The sequence below is a fragment of the Odontomachus brunneus genome, unplaced genomic scaffold, assembly GCF_010583005.1.
Source record: "Odontomachus brunneus isolate Ranch 3 - 2012 unplaced genomic scaffold, Obru_v1 Obru_scaffold_076, whole genome shotgun sequence".
Taxonomy (NCBI): Eukaryota; Metazoa; Arthropoda; class Insecta; order Hymenoptera; family Formicidae; genus Odontomachus; species Odontomachus brunneus.
In genome coordinates, this window is record NW_022639526.1 from 1,701,352 (window position 1) to 1,723,179 (window position 21,828).

Consider the following 21,828-nt stretch of genomic DNA (forward strand, 5'->3'; position numbering starts at 1 on the left):
TACTTTTACATGATTGGGAGTGTATTGCTCTCTCTTTCTTTCTCTCTTCTCGTTTGATGTCTGTAAAATTCCAGAACTTAATAGAGCTTCCCTGCGCAAGACCACCGGTCGTTATTTCGCGGAGAAGAGTAAAGGATAAAAGGGAGAAGGACACTGAGAGTCGAGCGAACCAATGATCAATCGGAATTAAAGTCTGTCTGTGGTAGTGTTCCCGGAGGGTTCGATATATCGATCTTCATTCTCCGTCACCCGGAGGACAGGCTGGATAGAGTAAAAAGGCGAGCACACTTGACGTCCAATGAGCCATAACATAAATCGAACAAATGTAAAAATCGATCCATAATACGAACGTATACTACGTGCTAAAATGTCGTTGAACCTTCCCCTCCCTTTTCTTTTTTTAAATTATCGCAGTCTCAACTTGCAATCGACTCGTCACGTGGCAATCTCCACTTTGCCGTTCGTCCCTTCTAAAGATTTCCTTCCGTACTTTAAATGCAAATGAAAATACGGAGGATAATTTAGAGGAAATATTGCTTATGCAAATTTCGGAACATCTTGTGTATTTCATTTCCACGTAAAATTTTGCGACGGGAAATCTGGGTGACAAATTAAAACTCAGAATCAAGTAATTGAATATCGAAACCGTCATTTAGTTAAATTCGCCTAAAATGACGTTTCATTTCATCGGAGTATATTCACGGACGTTAACCGTTAATTAACCCGCCGTCGCTCTTATTTCTGAGTTCTTTGTTTATTAATACCGGTGTCCGAGGTGAAATATTTAATGACCCGCGGACGAAATTCAATCGCTACCGCTAGTGCTTTATTTATGGCCGAATCGATATCGGCTCGCAATTTTACGGACCTGGTTAAACTATTTAAGGTAGTCGTTCGGCTAAGGAGCTGCTGCACAAAATATAACGTGAAATCATAATACTGCACGTATGATATTACATCACAAAATGAACGATAAACATCCGATAAACATCCGACGATGACGGAGATACGAAGGAAGAATTCGAGAGAACTCGAGAAATGAAAATCTCAAGATCTGAGAATTCAAGCGTTTCCCTTATCTAAGAAATATAAGTTATATATTTTGTACATGTAAAGTTTAATTCGCTGGAATTTTAAAAATTTCACGTTCCATCGAGAATATGATACTCTAAGGATTCTCGTGTCGTATAATCTGAAAATCTCTTACAAAGAGATCGTCATGTTTCAGTAATGTTGCATCTTGGGAAAAGTTCTTTAATCACCTGTGAAACATTTATGATTCCAGCACTGAGACGAACGAGATTTTCCATGGCCTTTACTGACTTGGAGAGGGAGAGGAAGGGAGAGGAAGAGAGAGAAGACATTTCGTGTGAGTACATCATTACCATCAAATATTTCTTTCACATGGAAACTAAACAAATGCATGGAAAATGACGAAATCTCCGTAAAATCGTATCTATTATGGTATATATACTCAGCATAACTGTTTCGGATTATATCGTATTTTTCAAATATAATCAATATATGATAATTATTGTGAGACGTATAAACAATTCGATGGCCGTATAATATACATATAAGAGCTATCCATATATGCAAAATAAATGTTTAATCAGCGTCATTCTCGATATAATTAATGATTTATATCATTTATAATTTAATAATTCGTAACATATATCGTCTCATTATTGGTAACATTTACGCGAAGTATTCATATTTATCATTCTTACTCCTTTCGTGTTGTTTAACGATCTTTACTCCATGACGTATTGAAAAAATTTCGAATTTTAGACTTTCACGGAATATTAACATTTCAGCTACAACTAGATGCTCTCTTTTTCTCTTTTTTCCTCGCTTCTCGAATCAGTCGCCAAGGAGGCGTTTTGAATATCTCGTGTACTCAAGCACTCATTCGTCTTTCTCTTGTTTCCTCTCACGAGAGTTAACCTCTCATGAGAGAGTATCTGAGGTCGAGTGTCGAAAGTGAGCGCTCTAGTGCTCGTCAGCATGCAATGCTTTAACACATATTGACAGTCACACGTTTGAAACGTAACACCAAGAACATGTCGATTAATCGTGAAGTAACGATGGATCCGTTGGATGCATCTAGAGATACCGTTGATACCGAGATATACCTTTCCTAAAATATCGACACCTAAATGCTTCCACATGTAATATATCATTTAATGTATCAATTAAATATCGTGCATTTCCAAATGACCGTTCGCGAAAGATTGTTGACGCATTCTCGTCGAGAACTTGAGGCACTTGTATTTACTTTGATTTAGATAGAAATTGAAACACGATTTAATATGAAATATAACGTGATAGTACCGAAAATATTTACTGTCAGTATTATGTGTCATGTGTAAATACTTTAATGACGGCGACGTAGACATCGCGGGTAGTGCCAATTTGTATTTCTGTCCCGGAATGGACTCGATTAATAAACGAGGATAAATCAATACGGCGTGAGTCGAGCTGATTCGCAGGGCACACGTTCGTTTAGTTTTCGACGAACAATCAAGCTGCCGAGAATCAGAGCTGAAATTGCATCGCGCTCCTGCGAAAAATGCGTGAGGGCTTTTTAGCGAGGAAGAGCTTCATTTCGGTGACTTTCATTATAAAAGTCTCATTCGTTGTCATTCGCATTCTCGTTTCCCTTCTTATTAATTCTATAATATTTTAGTATTATTCCAAATATCAATATGAAGCATTTTATTCCGAATTATTATTCCGAATTATTTTATTCCGAATGAAAAATATTTTTCTGATATATAACACGAAAATATTGAAATATTTATTCGTGTGAAAGCTTGTTCGAGTAAAAAACACGCAGAGTTAACTGAAGAACAATTTTGCAGTCTTATTAGTTTCTCAGAATCTCCATTATTAAGCCCTCAATTTTTCATTCATTTGTGTGATACAAAACATTACAGATATATTATCGCTATTAATCGCAATTTTTCTTTGGGTTTTATGCTGTAGTGTCTACTAGTACACACCGTACCGATGCCCTTGGCACATGGAATAAAGGCGCCTACGTAACATCGATATTCTGAAAATACCGATAATTGATTGTGGAATGTCTGCGTATGTTCACTTTACCCGTCCCATACATTACCGATATTTTCCTAATCGCCTTGGCGGTAAGATGTCTATTTCTTCGATGCTCAACGCGACCCGAAAGTATCGATATTCACCATCCTCGCGGCGAGAGATTTGCTCATTCTACGTATTTTCTGTCATCTCCATGATTTATGAGTTCTAACAACGTTTGCTCTATGCTCGCATCTATAATTAGAGTGCGAGAGTTTGAATCATTTATACTGGACAGCAGGGTCAGACGATACTAAATGCTGAAAAAGTTATCTCATTACGGAGCGACCGATCGATCATCGACCCGATTCCTCGTGGAAGCCGCGAGTCCGCCTCGGGAAACGACAAAAATCAGAAAAGCAGTTCCCAACCGATCAATATGACCGAAATACTTTGGCCTATTACGCGTTTAGATTGATTCCTCGTATTCTCATATGAGACTTGATCGTTATTGCTAAGCCTTTATCAATCCCGAGATCTGACTTCTCATACTTGTCATTTGCAAAACTGCTGTGCCGAACAAATTTCACTTTGAACGGAGACATTTTTGGAATCATTATCATGGTTAATTTTAGAAGTTAGCTGGATTTAATGTAAAGGTATCATTGATACATACATTTACAAATTTAATGTATTACCATTATATTATACAGTCGCGTACAACATTTCCTAGCTTTGTGAAGATTTATTTATACAAAAGACAAGGAATTCTTAATCTGTTCTTTATAATCGCAAAGGAGGAGTAGAGTGAGTTGACAACAATCGTGTTGGAGCTATCCATTGTTAAATTTAATATTATGTTAATTCTAACCGAGAAAATATATTACCTAAACCGCGCGTACACAGTTTAAAAAAGTTAAAAAGGAGAAAACTGCGAGGACAACTGTATTGCCAGATTTAAATCTAAGTTGAGATTAATGCGTCCATCCAACTTAAGCCCGGTTGAATGAAAGCAGGGTGGAATTTTCGCTGGCGTGACATCGTGCAGAATTTATCCAGGAAAAATATCTTGCGTAACACTTCTCCCTCCCTCTTTTTTACACATTTCAGAATGAACGTTTCTGCATACAAACCTCGCATAAGGATACTTTATATAGGTCGCCGGTTTGGATAAATAATAAAAACCAACAGTATCTTGACCCGAAAACGTCATGTCTCGCGTATAATTTTATAAAGCCGGTCTGTCGGAATTTCACGCAAGCTTGCCGCTGAGGAGCAATAAATTTCACGCCTAACGGAACTTGTACCAGTTCCCATGTGCATCCGAAATTTCATACTGCGTATCTGTAACCGTGCATTATTCAATTTATGTCCCGCACACGAGATAACAGTGCGCTCCCCATTATCACGGAGTTACAAATTTCAAACCATCGTTCGCAGCTCGATAAATATAAATCAAGGTAATCCACCAGCTAGCACAGAGTCATTCCGATGGATTGGATGGGATCTCACGGAGATGTTCGAAGATCTGGCTCAACTCCTTTCAAAGTTCAAAGTCGTCAAGGCGACGTTCTCAAACGCGACATTTCCCACGGAAAAATGAAATTATACCCCCACCCGTCGTCTCGATCAGTTACATCGCTGCGTTTACCTCAACGGCGCGACCGCAATCAGCAATTTAATTAAAGTATGCAATCAAGATAGAGACATCTCGGGGACCCGGAGGAATGCTGAAGAACTTGGCAAGAAGTTCCGCATCGACTGCGCCGAACACAAAAACCGATCGCGTTAGTTAGACGGAGGAAATTTCCTGGAGATCTAATCGAACCCCACGGAGGCTTTTTCCGGAACCAGTTGCGGCCTCCCTTCTCCGCAGGTCGTCCCGGGGAATCGATAAAATTATCGACACGCTAGAGAGCCCCCCGTAGTGGTGTCCGGACTTTTCCTACACCTAACTGCCCTTTCTTCGCGAGCGCGTCTGTGTATTTCTCTCCGTAGGTGTGAGCGACAGCGCGCTGCATTTTTACTTATTCATACGCCATTGTACGTGCGGAGGAAATCTCTACGACTCTGCTGCCGTCTATTCGACAGTCGTGCGTGTTTGCATATTACGACCAATCGTGACGTGCGTCGCGACTTAAATATTTCCGAGCATCTTTCCGGCTTTCACGAAATAAGTACATATGTATAGAACGCCCGAGTTGCCTGCAACACCTCCGCGCGCGCCGTTTACCCGAAATTAAACGAGTTCCCGAGCACATCGACGTTCCCTTCGTGAATTCGCTAAGACCATAGTCTATCCGCTAATAATAACTTTGCTCGTGAGCTCGTCGAGGACGACGGCAACGCGCTGAGGCAGTCTGCCTCGCCGCGTCGCCGGCGAATAATTCGTAGAAATATCGACAAGAGAGCGTTTGGTCGCGCGATCGTACGAGACAAAACCTCATGTGTGAATATCAATGTATTGTAATAACGATAGAGCGACCGAGGTCAGAACAATTGCGCGTGCGACATTGAATGCTCGCCTGTTAACGTCGGCACAAACGTATGGCGAAGGGGGTTAACGTCGTTACAACGTAACGACGCACTTCGCTCGCGTTAACGTCCCCGGGTGGCCGCGTGCGCTCGCGTAAAAGCTCGCTAATAAACGACGGATCAGATAAAAGCTCGATCGATAGAATAAACGCCGATCGCGCGCGCGACGAGCCTGCCCGACTATTTTTTCAACCGTACCGGAGCAAGGCGAGACGAAACAACGCAACCATCGGGGCCAGCAGGGAGAACTATGCTGGCGGGGAAGAGATGGAAGGAGAAAGCAAGAGAGAGAGAGAGAGAGAGAGAAAGGGTAAAATAATTCAGCGGGAGAAAGAGCAATTGTCGGGCGGCGTGAGATAAAAACAAAGTAAACATCGAGTGTCGAATTTCCGTGCGAGGGATTGCGGAAACGAAGGGCGAGAACGGAGGGAAAACATGTGTATTTCATGATGAAGCACCCCTGGCGACCCTCCGTCCCTCCCCCCCTCCCCCGCTGCTTTCATCATATACGCGGCGATATTATCGACGGGTGAAAACGCATAAGCGAGCTCGAACGATGGACGACCGGCGCTTTCCGGCGCTCGAACGAGTCTGATTGTTTATTCAAGAGCGATGATTGGCTCATCAGCAGCCGGCAGTCTAAGGCAAATGAGCTGTTAAAGACCGGAGAAGCGTGAAAATCACTGTTATTTTATGCGACGCGTTTACAAAGACTATCCGATGGATTTGATGCGATTGCGGGATGACGGTAACGAATTAATCGAGCGTATTTGAAGTCTTCTTAAGATTGCGCACTGAGAAAGAAGATGTCTAAAAAATAAGGGAGATTTATCCGGTGGGTTACTAATGAGACATGTTTACTTGCGAATTTAAATCCTTTTATTTGAGTAGAATAAACAGTTGCTTCCATTCGAAAAAAAATGTATATTTCCTTATTCATAAGAAGTATTTTATGTTAGTATAATATGTTATTTATCCACCAAATAAACATTTCTTACTTCTTGAGTATTTTTTCTTTCAGAGTGCGGAAAAATTCTTTTAATCTTCCAGACAGTCTCTTTTCTTCTCACAAAAATGTAAATTGTCGAAGTATTTGAGACATGAGTTTATTTTCATTCCTGTCTGTAGAAGTGTTAACGATTTGTTGATGGACTGTTCGATGGAATTTTCACTTCATAGAAATCTCTTTCAAATTGTTGCTTTGAATTATATTTTTTCAGGGTGTCACCGCAACGCACGAGAAAGAGGCAATTTCAATAGTTGTCCCGCTAACAAACTGCCAATTATTCCTGGCAAATAAAAGGAAGAACGGACAAAACTGCGTGAACGACAAATGTTCGATTCCGCTGATAAGTGGTGTGATCGATGGCGGAAGAGCGATCGCGTTAGAAAGCGGAACGAACGAGCCAATTAAAATGCTCTCCCCCACGAAAACAAAATAAATTTCGGCTGAAGCTCGTTCCACCTGCATTTGACGAGCAATCGAAACGAAACCTTTAAATTGCGACTGACCTCCCTCTCATGCGTTCCTGTATTTGTTCCTAATGAATCATACAAGGTGAGAAAAAAATTAGCAGCAAACGTGGCCTCGATATAACGTGAATTCGCCGAAATTCGCATATTTTTTATTACGGCCTTTATCCACGAGCGCGATAACAATGTTGGCATAGGATCATAAAAAGCGCCGCGAAAATCAATCGAACGGGCTGATTAAGAAAGTAATAAAGTTCGGTTGAATAGAGAAGCAGAGAGGGGGAGAGAGAGAGAGAGAGGAGAGTCCATTTTTTTTCTCCTGACAATACCTCGCATGAACGAGCAATGGAACAAAAAGCTAGTGGATGAAAAAAACTTGCATGCCCTCCAGATACCGTAAAAGTGTATCATGTTACGGGAAATATATAAGCAAACAACAGAGCAAGACAGGTATAAGTGGAACAAAGTGTCAGTGAAAAATAGCGGTTCTTTAGAGAAGCGATAGAATCGGGTGAAATGTTCAACATGTCAGAATTTACAGTCCCTTGAGCGACAGCAGACGCAGACACGTTGAAATAAAATTTAACGAGATTTAACTCCGCGATATTGTGTAATTTATTCGCTTTGAATTCAAGTATTTGAAATTTTCACCAAGAAGTTTACGGAGAACTAGACTCTAAAAAGAAGAGGTTCTCGTCGGTAAAGACAAAAAAAACGCAACCCTAATGACCGAGGAAACTGAAAAACGTTCTCTCAAAATGTGCTCGACACTAGTATTACATGACCTAAGCAACCTGCAGCAACATGACCGATTTTCGCCCATGCTCAGGTTAGGTCCCAGTGCGTATGCGTAAGTATCCAGCTGACCTACCAACACTACGTTGAATCTAACTTTGAGAACGCGACTTTTGGATATTGGAAGATTATTTTAAAGATTCTGGACATGTTACTGAGGGAGTATAATCACATTAACTCAAATTGTGATCCAGGATACAATGGTGGACGAGATACGTATACTTGGCCTTATTTACGCGCGTGCGAAAATACACCTTTGAAACCTCAAAAATTACTTTAAAAAACTTAAAAAAATTGTGGAGAGAAAACCGGTTTTGAGTTCCGCTTTTGCGTACAAAATGCAGGGCTCTCTCTTTCTCTCTCTCTGTGCGGGCATATTTCACCTGTATTCTAATCTAAAAGTACAGACGTTAGAGAATCGAATAAGGACCGAGACACGAAGTACAAATGGCATTGCGACTGGCTCGGATCTGTAATGAATCACGCTTCGACTCGTTCACTTATAGAATTTCGAGGCCGTCGCTAACGCGGTCGTGCTGACACAATGGACTTTCAGCAGTTTGCATCGCGATGAAGGCGCAGGATAGTTACATGCGATGCGACACGTAAAAGCGACGTAATGACACGCGGTGGTGTCCGCGCGCGATCGCCATTACGATAAATCTATCGACATTCCAAAGTTACACTGACCGGATTAACGCGTCAGCCGGGCAGTCGAGATTAACGACGATAGATAACGAACGGGGTTAACAGCGTTGAACTTCGCGAGCTCCGCAAGAAATTCGAACGCAGAAACCACGAATTTTTCGAAAAAAAAATTCTGAGGAATCAACAGGTGACGTGAATGTCAACAGCAATCACTGATTTTCTACCCTCAAACATCACACTACCGTGCGGTGTTATGCAAGCTTCATGAACATGTAACGTACCCAAGCGACTGAAGAAGTTTGAAATATTCTTGGCTATTCTTCAGCGATCTTCTAACGCATTTGTTACCTTAGAATGACAGCAATGTGTCATCAACTGACGGTTCTACGGACTATTTATCCTTAAAGACGACGTGAACGTCTGTAGCGTTCGTGAAAGAGTTGTTTCACGAACGCGTAAGAGACGTCGTACCCGGAAGATTCGGAAAGTTTTGGAGCGTTTTTGAGTATCTTACATCGACCCTCTGATACATTTGTATTTTCTCGCGATGTTCGACGCCAGTCAATAATAATAATTGCATTTAATAATCGCATTTAATAATCTAATTTAGCGCAATATAATAATCGGCTAATAAGAGCGAACTTTAATGCGTGGCTTACAACGTAATCTTCAACATAATTTACGTGTAACGCTTCTCCGTAACGGTTGATCGGATTATGCGAATTTTTGTGCCCCAAGGACACTAGGGCGCGCTTCATTAATCCACCAATCATAATGAACTAACGTCAAGCTGCTGTTTTCGTAACCTAAGTCGAAGGTTATTCGACTAAGGCTGTCTACTTGACCTGAAGGATAATTCCAATGCTTCAAACCGCCTGACGACCTTGAACACCCCTATGACATCCCCTGGCACTTTGACGCACCCTACCGAATATTTCTCATCCTACTGAAGGGACTGACGAGAAGAAGGCTGGAGGGAAGAGGAGCAGGGTTAGAGCTCGAAAAACCGAGCACGAAATTCGCCTAAACTCGAACGTGATTCACGAGAAGAGGGAAGCCCGACCATAAATCGTGGTGAAGAGTAAGCGAGGGACAGAAAGAGAGAGATAACGCAAAATTCCTCTTGTAATTTGTAAGCTCGTAATTTAGTTAAGAGAGAACTTATTTTCTTGTTCCCTAAATTTTAAAGCTGTCTGACATGTCCCGTAAACTGTAAAATCCATCAGACTCCTTTCGCAATAAATGATGTCGTAAGTATTTCTTATTTGATTGATCGTTTACACCACTACGATATGTATTTTTGTGACTTGGATCCTTTCGAATTGCTTAATCGTTCATGTTCGCTGATGGTCGTTCATGTTCGCGCCGAGATTGATAGTTTCTGGTCATCGACGCGAATTGAGCAGTTCTGACCAGTAAATTGATAAACAAAATATTTTATATGAAAAATAACGCGGTGGTAAAAGTGATACGTCACTGGCAGTTAGTTTTCTCTCGCGGGACACGTTATTTCCTATCCGTAATCTTCGATGTGCCGCAGAGAATATATTCCGATGTAACAAACCGCAGCGTTTTGGCACGAGCGATACCCCCGAAATTTCGTCACGCGAAGGAAGCGGCCCTTAATTTGCCGACACAGCTTATCGTGTCGAAACATTTCAGCGCAATTACACGGGCGATTAATAATCGGCCGTTTCCGACGAGATTCCCGTAGGAGGGAGTTTCGCCCGTGAAGTATTATGCAGCTGCGACCGACATTTTCACCGGGTGGTCTTTCGGGATCATCTGATTCATCGACGGAATTTATTATGACGCGTTAAAATGGAAATTTAATTCGCCGCAGTGAGCCGCGGCGCGGCTATTTCGAGGAGTCTTAAGCCATCGGAAACGCAGCGGGACTCCGAGTCGAAATTTTAGCCCTACTTTCGACCTGAACTTTCCAACGATCCCGAAGGACCGTTTTCAGGTATATAACACACATATATATGTATATAACATGGAGATTAATATCCTATTCTAAATAGCAGAGAATGCACAAAATGCCACTTGTAAGTTTTAAAGAGGATCTCTCGGCAAATCTAGTAGATTGAATAGAATCAAAAGAAATTGACACAGGCTTCAGAGTATCGAAATAGACGTTAAATAGAATGTCGAGGTCGAAAGTAGGATCTAAAAAGTGCGGTCAAAAGTGGCTTAGATTTATAGCTAAAAAGTTTTGAAAACATTTTGGGCTTAAAATAGAGTTTATAGTTATGGTAGATTATAAATATGTAAGTGCCAAAGTGGTCAGACCTCAAGGTTTCAGAGATATGGCTTGCTGAAAATTTCCTTTCCACGAGATGGCGTCGGTGTTTTCCGCGTTGAACTGTAGGCGCAGTTATTGCATTTACTACGCGACAATCACAGTTCGACTAGACTTGTCTATGACTGTCACTTGTGACAGTACTGTTAATCAGTATTTGGTTGTATTATAGATTTTTCCACAATATCGAGCTTCAGATTTTAAATCTCGTGTCTCTGAGGCAGTTTTTGCCTCAAGTATGCGCCTCGAGATTAATATCTCGTAAAAGTAGAATTTTCAAAGTAATCATATCTCTGGAACCTGAAGTCCAACCACTTTGGCGCGCTTAAATATTTATAATCTACGCACCATAAACTTTATTTTAAACCTAAAATGGTTTCAACAGTTTTTTATGAATCTAGGTAGGCACTTGGCCGTACTCTTTCGACTCGGGACGAGAAGTTAAGTTTTCGCAATTTTTATTTGATTTATTACGCCACATTCTATCCGGTTAGCGCACCTGTGAATATTCTCAATACCGCAAAATTTACCAGCGCCTTATTTACGTTTCGGTGCTCGGCCTCGGGGTGCTATATTAGCTCGCTACCCGCTTGTCGTGTGTTCGTCGCCGTTCATTTCGTTCGCACACCGAGCCGCGCTGAACTTCCAGAATCCGTCGTCAACGTGGTTTACCGTGCACACACAAGGTGTGTACATGCCGTAAGCGTGTATCTAACGTGTGATACATGTGACCCCGTTCGCCGGGCTTATTAAGACCGGCAATAAACTCACCCTACGCCCTGGACGATTATTATTATTTCCAGAGTACTTCGAACAAGTGCTATATACAAAGTGACACGAGAGTTTGGCGGAATTGGATTAAGTCGAGCTCGAAATATCACTCGTAATATTATTCCCTGCTTGTTCTAATGATACAGTTCGAGGAAGAAAGAGAGAGACAGAGAAAGAAAGAGAGAGAAAGAGAGAGAAATGCCGCTCCTTTGACAGCCGCTGTGTTTATTCATTCGAAAGCGTAAGAATCTCGCTGAAATTCAAGTAACTTCAGTCGCGCGCAATTTTTTCGAGCGGTGCACTCAATTTTACGTCGAAATGGTTAATTGTAGCTGTACAGCCAAACCGTTTTATTTCTTTTTCTATTTCCGCATTCTTTTTCTCCGCTCCCGCCGGGTACTGGCAGAATCTTGATAATAAAATGCGAACGAGACGCGAACAGAGTAACCAAAAATCATCGAAGAACGCGATACCTCACGTGATCCTAAATTTATCGGGATATAACTGTCATGTTCAATGAAATTCGCGTAAATAAATCTCTCTAAAATAATTCTTTAAAATGAAATGAAAAAATATATATATCGCGACTCTGCGTCGGAATATTTATATTTTATATTTATATTTTATATTTATATTTTTATTTGTGTGTGTGTGTGTGTGTGTGTGTGTGTGTGAGAGAGAGAGAGAGAGAGAGAGAGAGAGAGAGAGAGAGAGAGAGGGGGAGAGAGAGAGAGATTATGAAGGCTTGCTGATGATACTTTTTTGACGTTGAATATTACTTTCACAAAATTCTGACTGTTTGTGTTGACAATTCCCAAGAGGTACTATTTAAAAGTGCACAAGTTACAGGAACTTTTTTATCAGCTGCATAAACCGTATAATAGTTTCTCGCGCGTCAATGAAATCGAAATACAAAAGCACGCTCTATGCAGTGAGGATTGTCGGAGCATGCCATGGGGAATTCGCCGCTGATTACAAAAGATGAAATGTTTTATGATTCGTTATTTAACTCCGCATGATATACGGGTTGGCGAATAATCAATGCGACACACGGCGTAATACATTGTGCTATCTGACGCAAAAAAATGCCACTAATTACGATTACGCCGACTTTTCGATTCAGCGCATCCATAATTGAGGATTCATTGGGGCAGGGGATCACCGATCACTTAATCACCGATATAGACGAACCGCGAATAACAGCAGAATGATTACAATGTTCATACATGCTCATAATCGACAAGCTTGGAAAGTTAAGTCACTTTTTTTACTCTCAGTAGTTCGATAAAATAAATCATGCGAAATTAATCCTATCGTAATGTTTCTTTTTTTTTTAACCGTGATAAATTTTTTATTTTATAATAAGTAGTATCTTTTCACTTTCAAGACTTTCTCTTTGACGTTTGCATCGTTATGCGTTTCCCGAGTAAAATTTATGAACGTTTTCAGTTGCAGCGCTGTAAAATGTGTCACATGCCGCTGCATGTTTGGCATATATAATAGCAACTTCGCGAAACCCTTCGACTATATGAGCCGTTTATCTTGAGACCTGCGTCAATATATCCCTGAAAAATACTATCAACTTTTTCATTCTTACGACCATACGGTATATAGCCGCACGGTTACGCGTCAAGAATATTCATGTTGAAGAGAGAATCATTGTTACCTTAATGAACTTTTGCGGGAATTTTATGTTTTCGTGTAAAGATATTTCCGTACAGTTCTGACATACTTTACCTACAAAGGTAAATTACGCGCATCCTCATTATATATAATTTGTGTACGCGCGCTACATTAATTTATTTTATTTATTTTTTAAGTAAGCTGTGCGCACATTTTTGAAACCGCCCCTCGATTATGCTTATTGTACCGAACGTAATATTCAATTGCTCCCCTGAGAAGATGATGATTAATACCGTTAAATTTTCGCGGCAATTAGTAGATAGCATGGAATTAGTTCACAGTGGCGGCAATTAATTAAATTTCATGCTACATAAATTTCCTTCTAATGTGAGCCATGTCGGTCTTAAGGTAATCTTGCAACTAACTTTCTCTGAGGTAGAAAGAATTCCTTTGAAGCTTTATTGCGGCAGCACTGCTGTCGCAATTTCTATGATAATGTGAAAGTTCACGAGTGCCAAAGTTTGAAAGATTCTGAGTTCTAAAAGGTCGACGATTCACACACAGACATACACGTACATTCATTACACATACACACATATTTAACCACTTTAATTTACTGCGCATCAAATATTCATGATCATATCGCGATAGAACCGTCTTCGTGATGAAAATTCCTTTCTTTTTCTCGCAGCGGAAACGCTACGTGAAACTTACATAACGCGTGTGTATGCGCTTGTGTATGTGCGTGCATATGTATGTGCACGCGTGTGCCAGGATCCAGTGATTTTAAAGTTACATGCACAGATGTGTGACAAGCTTCGCCAACGATAAGCTTCAGCAGTAAGCACACAACGAGCCTATATAGTAGTTACCTATTTTCATGTAATCTACTTGCATCCCCGAGGCTCAATTCGTACATTCAATTGCTCACGAGAACCGGTGGTGGACTATTAGTTTGCCATGCGAAAGCCTGTTCTGCCTCGTTGAAATGGCTAACGTAGGTGAAAGAAAAACGTGCTGAGACCCGAGACACTCCCGGTTACCAACACATTACAATTGTACCGCCTCGTACATTACGCCGTAACTCCATTGTTGCTCTTGGCAGTCGACGGATAAATGATCTGTACACGGTTTGGCGGGCATGTGGATGTACTTCGTGTGCGCGGAGGGAGGGAGGGAGAGGGAGCAAGTATGCACATCGGGTGTGCGAAATGGCGAGTGATAAACGATTTATTATGACGTCGCGGCAACCCCAAAGCCATCGGGACGACTCGAAATAAAACGCTAGTTGTCTTTAAGCGCGCGCGCGCGCGCGTGCGTGCGAATTACGTCACTCGCCGAACGCGGTCGATATGGCTATAAACTGTTTAAAAAACCAGACAACGCTTAGAGTTTAACCGCGAATGGAGCTGTGCAATCGGAAAACCCGCTCCCACTTAGATTTTGTTACGGTTAATCGTAATAATTTAACGGCCGTCGTGCGACGCGTGACCTTTCGCTGATTACGAGTTGCCGTGTGCGTGTTTTAGGGCACGTCGCGTAGATCATGCCTGCTCTGTCCCTCGAGACATTGTTTCGTTCTACAATAGGATTAAGTGTTGTGATATCTACTCTGACATCGAACGGAAAGATAATATCAAGAAGGACACGATGTAATCTTCTGATGATCTAAGCATATAATCTTTTATCAAATTCGTGGGCTGAATCGTTTGACGAGTCAGCGAAATTTGTTTAAAATCATTATATCCGGATATAATATGTAGTGTGTCTTGGATATTTTATTTATTAGACGATTATTATATTGGATTAAATCTGTGTGTCATTGTCATCGAATTTTATCTTCTTTGCATTTGTATCAGACATTTGAGCAACATTGATGAACCAGTCGGACATGTAACGAATGGCAACAAATAGTGGTTTGTTTTTAATTATATAAATGCAAAACGAATGTCGTTTGCCTTTCATTATCCTATGGAAACCGGTGTGTCGCGTGAAGTTAATTAATTTTGAAGTGCTAATTGTGAAGTGAAACTAAATTGAGATACTGCAGTCTCTTTAAAAACAGGCAATTTCGTTTTGCTGTGTCATCGGTTCTTTAGAGGTCGTGAGTAATGAAAATTACTTGTTTACTTTATATTATAGCGTAATTGTCGGATTACGCAGCTAATGATAAGAGTGATCGTTACCTCCTGAAGCGAAAGCGACGCGCCCGCCATTTGCAACACGCACACGTGAACCCTCCATTTGCGACGTAAGCTTAACGACTTAAAGAGCTTAAAGAGAGAGTTCTACCGACATATCCAATGATCCCAGCCGTTGTTGTATAATGGTGCGCGATAGGATTGAGCCAAGTAGACAACGATATCTTCGGCGACGAGTTGGAGCGCGCGGGACGAGAAAATCGATATGTGAGACTGCATGTGAACGATCGTATATATTTTTTTCCCGCGAGTCTCTATCGATCTCGACCAACTCAATTTTCATTTTCCATTTCAAATATTTTTTTTCCCCATGACCACTCGCTGATTCAAACATCCTGTCTGTTATCCTGATATTTTTGTTCTTTGAAGATTGATACACGAAACAAAAATACCAACAGATTGTTTATTTGATTTTGAAAATGATGGTCTGTTTTCTGAAAACCGATATATAAAAATAAAATGTCATCTATGAAATGAAAATTCACCCATTACACACTACTGAAAATGTCCGCACGCACACTATCAAAATATCTCATACAGTATTAAATATCGAATAGATCTTTTCTTTCGTTTCTTTTTTTTTACAAAGTTGGAGGACAGTTTATTTCCACCTGAAAAAGTGCTATGACGAAACGGAATAGGGGTAGTCGTGATGTACGACAGAACGAAATCGATACGTGAGACACGGCTCGAAACGTGCCATCACGTAAAGATCTTCAGTACACATCGTTAACGATGAAAACGCGATCGCGTGTTGTCACGACGGTCGTTTGCGCGAATATAGCTTGGATAGCGGCTGGAGATACGAAGTGTTCTCCACACCGTTCGGTTTTACAAAACTCTTAAATATCGAAGTTCCGCGGAGCAGGCGTGTCAGACACTCCAAGTTCCGGAGCACCGAAACTCCCAAGTTTCGCCCGTCCAAAAACACCGAGTTTGAAATATGCGTTTCGATCGCCCGTGACTCAGGGACTATCGGCATTTCGATGTTTTACCCGAAGAAAGTCTCAAGAAGATCGAGGATGGCGTGAGGGGGGAACCAATCATTAATAATAATAAGCAGCGACGCGCACACGCGGAGGTGGGCGCGATAAAGCGCAAGAAATTATTGTGAGGCTCGACGCGGCGAGAATCACACAGCTGTAAATTAGTTAAGACGGCTGAGAACAAGGAGAAACAGCAGTTCTGTGCCAGATCTCCACGTGTCTCTCTGTCTTTCAGTGCACTCTCCTCACGCCTCCCGCTTTCGTCCACTTGAGCATCCGGCGGTCCTTTCGCGCCACTGAGGGATGAAAAAAGCCCCGCGGTTGCAGCACAGCCACGATAAAAATAAATCGACGCAACCAAGTATCGTGGGAATTTCGCTGGTCGTAAATTTCACGGGGTGCGCCTCCTCCCCATGGAGGGGTCGCATCGGCGTCTCGGTTTTATCCCTGTGAAATTTGCCTGCGATTTTTCCCCCGCGAGCGCTTTACGCGCCGCTTAATTAGCGACTTGCTCTCAAGATTGATCAAGAAAGTTATTTGACGGCAGAGCTAGAGGGGAGCGTTACAGTTAAGATATACGACTCGTCGGAAAAAATAGCACCAACCGCGTTGTCATTTTACGGCACGACGGCACCGACCGGAGTTTTCACTGTCATTCGCGTCGCAGATCGAAGGTTCGCGTGCACGAGTTGCAAATGGAAGACACATATGCGTGTTGCGTCGCCTTCGCTTCGGAAGGTAGCTTCGGACTGTCTTGTCGTTTACAACGGAGATAATACCATAATATGCGGAGTAAACGAAAGATCCTTGTCGCTCGTGATCTTCAAAGGTGATTAACGGCACGAGAATAATAGCTGTTGCCCCTGAAGAAATTCATCGTCCAACTCCTCGGTCTCTAATTTAATTTATACGCGACTTGCTCTTGCGAAAAATCGTGAAATTCCCGCGCTGTGTGTATATGTGTGTACGTGTGTGTGAGAGAGGACCGTCGAGAACACGACGCTGAGACGGAAATGTGCACACAGAAAAATATTATTCCACTGCTAAGAAAAACGATTACTCAGTTCACTTTCTGTCTCTTAAGTTTTTAATTTTCAACAAAGCACGATTTCTCGACAATAATCTGAAAAATATAATTTGATATTTGAGGCATGAAAATATAATTGTCACAAATTTTAAAAACAGCTTATTCTCATGTATTCCAAAGGAGAGAATCAGTCCTCTTTATAAAAATGCTATGAACTGTATCGATGAACAATTTAGTTCGACTCCGTGCAAACCGAATCTTTGTTTTACTTTAACATTTTCGATTAAAATGTTAGTATTTACAATGTATTTCGAGCAAATCTCCTATGATGAACATTCTTTTGTGATAGGATTTGCGGAGATATAAACTTATGAAATACTTGAAACGAAAGTAATCGAATGCAGTATGCATTTTTCTGTGTGCACGGTTCTATGTGCATCATCATCATTGTATCAAGGCTCCTCGCATGATAACGAAACTCGATAAAAGTCTATGCGCGCGATAATAGAAGAACGGATAATAGAATTCTTAATGAGCAACGGAAAAACCGCAACAATTCTTTCCTTTCCTGCAATTATGACCGTAGGTAGGGATGTACGACTTAAAACAACGCGAATGCACGGTGAATTGTTTACAAACGACTACGGTAATCGTCCAGTGTACGATCTACTCCATTGAGTTCAAATGTAAGCACAGAGCATCTTTTACCGTCAACTTTCTTCTTATCTACGAATTTTTCGGTTGACTGAACATTTCCCTCGTTGAACAATTTATCTAGTTCCCGCGAATAGATTCTTTGACTGACGATTTTTCTTAAATCCCGATAAATTTTAGGTAAAATAACTAAGATGAAAGTATGAAATATATCTGTATATTATGGACAAATACATAATTGATTTTACTGCTCATTCTCTTGATACTGGCGCATAATTAGCCAAGACAATTTTATTTGAAACATTGCGACTTAACAATCTTCTACTACAGTATCTTTGAAAGTTGCAGAAACATAAGATCAACTATTTCTATCCTTGTTACTCTCATAGTCGAAGACGTCGAAAATAATTTTCAGTTGGAAACGTTTAATACATACGATCTCTTCTATTTCCAGCCAACAACTCTACCGCAAGAAGTCATAATCGAAAGGGACCATAAATGAAAGGAATGAGGACGGATCGTTAATTTCGTGGCGAGACTCGCTCTATGTCGTGATAACTCGTGTTCGAGAGATGCGGAGAGTGGAAAGATGATATCGATAAGTGGAATGAATAGACTTTTTATACGCCTGTTTCTTCTCTCCCCTTTGTGAAAGAAAAGGAAGAATGATATCGTCAGAATGAATGGTACGTATTTCCTCGTTTTTTTTAAAGGATACAGGAATCGTTTATAAAAATAGAGACACCGCAGGGAGTGCCCACGTATTAAAAGAAGAGGAAATGCGACAACGTGCGGTCATATTCTCGACGCGAGAATTGAGTTTTCGCGTAACCGTTTGTCTCAGAGAAACGATATTAATTCGTATAAATATATAAATTCTTTAAAAAGCTAAAAATAAAAGCCGTCAGCAAAAAAGAGAAACAAGACTGTTTATATCTTTCTCTCCCACTTATATATACACTTGTTCCGTATTTTTATATGTTTCTTAGTCTGAAGTGATCTCAGACGAGCCGTAAATGAAACGATATTCAGAGAATTTGTGACGCGCGGTACAAATGGTTTATGCATAGTGTCAGGTACGATGACCTCAGACATAACGTAATATAGCGTTGGATAACGTTGTCTCTATGTCGCTATATTTAACTTTGAGGGGTCGTCGAACGCGTCCCGACAATTCTTTCCCTGATTCGTCAATCCGTTCGTTTATCCGGTAGCCACGAGAATTATGCAACGCCAATTTCACGCGGTTACCCGACGAAGGGTTATCGATCCGCGCCGAAAGAACTCCGGACGAGACTACCTATGCAGCTAGCGATAAGAGACAAAAATTACATAAACATGTATGATATTATCGATCTTGAATTTTGTCTTGAAATTTTTCATTTGTTACGATTCTCAGCGATAGCTCTCAACCTCAAACTTCCAAATCCAAATGTTTTAAATGTAAAAAACTTGTAGATCAAAGAAGATATTTTCGAGAGAGAAAGAGAAAGGAAGAGAGAATTGTATATTTGTGCGCGCCTGTACGTGTGCGGTGTCCATATTTGGACTCAAAATAAGATAAAGTGCACGTTTCAGAAGAAATCGATAGATGCATTCAGCGTGGGGCCGGGCAAGCTCCGCGATAGCATCACCGAAGTAAGTGTTGTGGGTAATCGACCTCGAAATCATTACCAACGCGTTCCCCAGTTAGATACCTACGACCGCGCGTTTATTTTTCCTCGTCGGAAGATTACACGACTCGGGCTCTCGGCGCTCACATAATCGATTCTCTCGGCAGTCATCGATCCTATTAATCATCCGGCCTCCGGCGCTGAATTTCCCTCACGAAAAGTCATTAAAAAACGTAACTGTGAAATGTCGATAAAAATTACATATGACACAATTATTACAGTCCGAAACGTCGGAAACGCGATGAGGATTTAAATTTGCAAGAGCAACACCGGCTCCCACACTTTTTCTGACGCCACCACGACTGAAATCCCGTGCATTCTCTAGTAATGTCGAGCAAGGAAATTTGTGAGAGGCCAGCCTCGCGGAAATATAAAAATGCTCGACTAAAATAGATCAAACCATTACTCCGAGATAGATGCCTCATCGAAGCATTCGAGCGTTTTCTATGTTCTAAAGAAGACGAAAGAAGAAAAGGCTTTTACTTTTGCCGTGTCGCGCGTTCAACGTGACAAATAACCAAGTAATATTTACGATTGCAGTTAACATCAAATATGACGCTAAGCGGCAGGTAAAAATACGGTATCCTTTTCACGTGTAATTGAAAGAAAGAAACTACGGGATCGAAGTTGGGCGAGAAAACGAGACAGATACAATCTAACGCGAATGTCCACCTGTCCGAAGTCACGTGTCCACTTAAAAGTTTCGTAGTCTCGAGAGCAATTCTCGATGAGCGAAACTCTACAGTGAAGACAGAAATCCAACTGATTCTCTCAATTGTGACTGCTGGAGAATTTTATAACTCCTGGGATACACTTGCGGTGATGCAATTATCAAGTGCATACTGTTAATTTAATTCCGAAGTTGCAGTTGAAACGACTGCAACTTCGATGACGATAGCGAAGTTGCCTATAGGTAATTTTATTCTCAATTACCTATAGAAGATGGAAATGTCTCTTCTCTTATATCGCCGATATAAGAAGGAAGGAAGAGTAGAAAAGATAGGTCACGTATAAACGGTTCAAAGGAATAACAAATCGTGTGAGTAACAATTGGCGTTACTTGTCGCGTTAGCGATTTGGGGAATGACATCGACATCAATTTCGATTGTCAATTTTTCTAACGAAGTGAAAGAAAGTACAGAAGAAAGTCTCAAGCTAGAGGAAGCCGTACGCATAAACGATGCAAAGGGTAACAGACGTCAACAAGCTGAGACATTAAATTGTTAAAATCGTGCAGCCTATTGACGAGATTTTTAAAATGTCTCCGAGATAAGATGTGATTCCCCCGCCATTGCGGCTGCATCTCACAACAGTCCGCAAGTACCCGGGAACTTCGTAAACAGCCCCTTTCGTCTTTCGACGAGTGCGGCGAGAACGGGGGTGGCAGGCGGGGGGAGGGGGGGGGTGAAAGTCGCGTGGCAGCGCGATCGGCGTTCGTTGAACCCTCTTACCTTAGCGTCTCCCCGCGCCGGGGCGACGGCAGCACGCAGCCAGCACGTTCATCCCTGCGCCGCGTTGCATCGCCGCCCTTTCTTCTACCCTCGTCGTTGCGACGCGCGCGACCCTTCACCCGCGCGCGTGATCACCTCGCGATCGAATTTAAAGTGCACACAGAACACGAGACGACGAGCCGCGCGGTAACATAACTCGCGCGAAAGCACCACTCTCCTCCACTCCCGCGGCCGGACGCACCGCGCGCGACGTGGCCGGCCACCCCCGTGGATGCCGGCGGCTTGCGAAAAAAAACTGGAACGGGGGCGGGAGGAGAGAGAGAGAGGCTGAAAGACAGACAGAAAAAGAGACAGAGAAAGAGAAAAAGAGAGAGAGAAAGGGGGAGAGAAAAAACAGAGCAGCGCGCGTGGTTGTCGGACGAGCCGGCGGCCGACGAGACACACCACGACGGACTGGAAACGAGGGTTGAAACGTGGTTGCCTTCGCTACGCCCTCGTGTGCCGTCGGCCGGCCTCGGTATGCTCCGTCGAAGCGCTCCAAGTCGAGCGGGATGCGACCTCAGGGCCGTCGCACCCGTCTATGGCGCCATTGGGGTCACGTGTGGCGTGGCGCGGCGCGATGCAGCGTAGCGAAGGGGGTTGATGGCGAG

General features: G+C 42.0%; 1 protein-coding gene and 1 long non-coding RNA gene across 5 annotated transcripts in view; one reads left to right on the top strand and one right to left on the bottom strand.

Moving 5' to 3' along the window:
- Nucleotides 1-21,828, bottom strand: part of LOC116847288 (small conductance calcium-activated potassium channel protein) — a 154,508-nt gene that overhangs the window by 122,886 nt on the left and 9,794 nt on the right. Inside the window, exon 1 of one of the 4 annotated variants that reach the window (XM_032822129.1) lies at nt 21,179-21,703. The exons of 2 other annotated variants lie outside the window; for them this stretch is intronic. The gene's annotated coding sequence lies outside the window, so the exon portion shown is untranslated. Of the gene's footprint in view, nt 1-21,178; nt 21,704-21,828 lie in introns of those variants that run through there. One more of the 4 variants, XM_032822134.1, reaches the window with a different exon arrangement.
- Nucleotides 1,110-21,828, top strand: part of LOC116847296 — a 26,049-nt gene continuing 5,330 nt past the window's right edge. The window contains exons 1-2 of the long non-coding RNA XR_004378736.1: nt 1,110-1,369; nt 18,509-18,740. This is a non-coding gene — a long non-coding RNA (uncharacterized LOC116847296). The remainder of the gene's footprint in view (nt 1,370-18,508; nt 18,741-21,828) is intronic.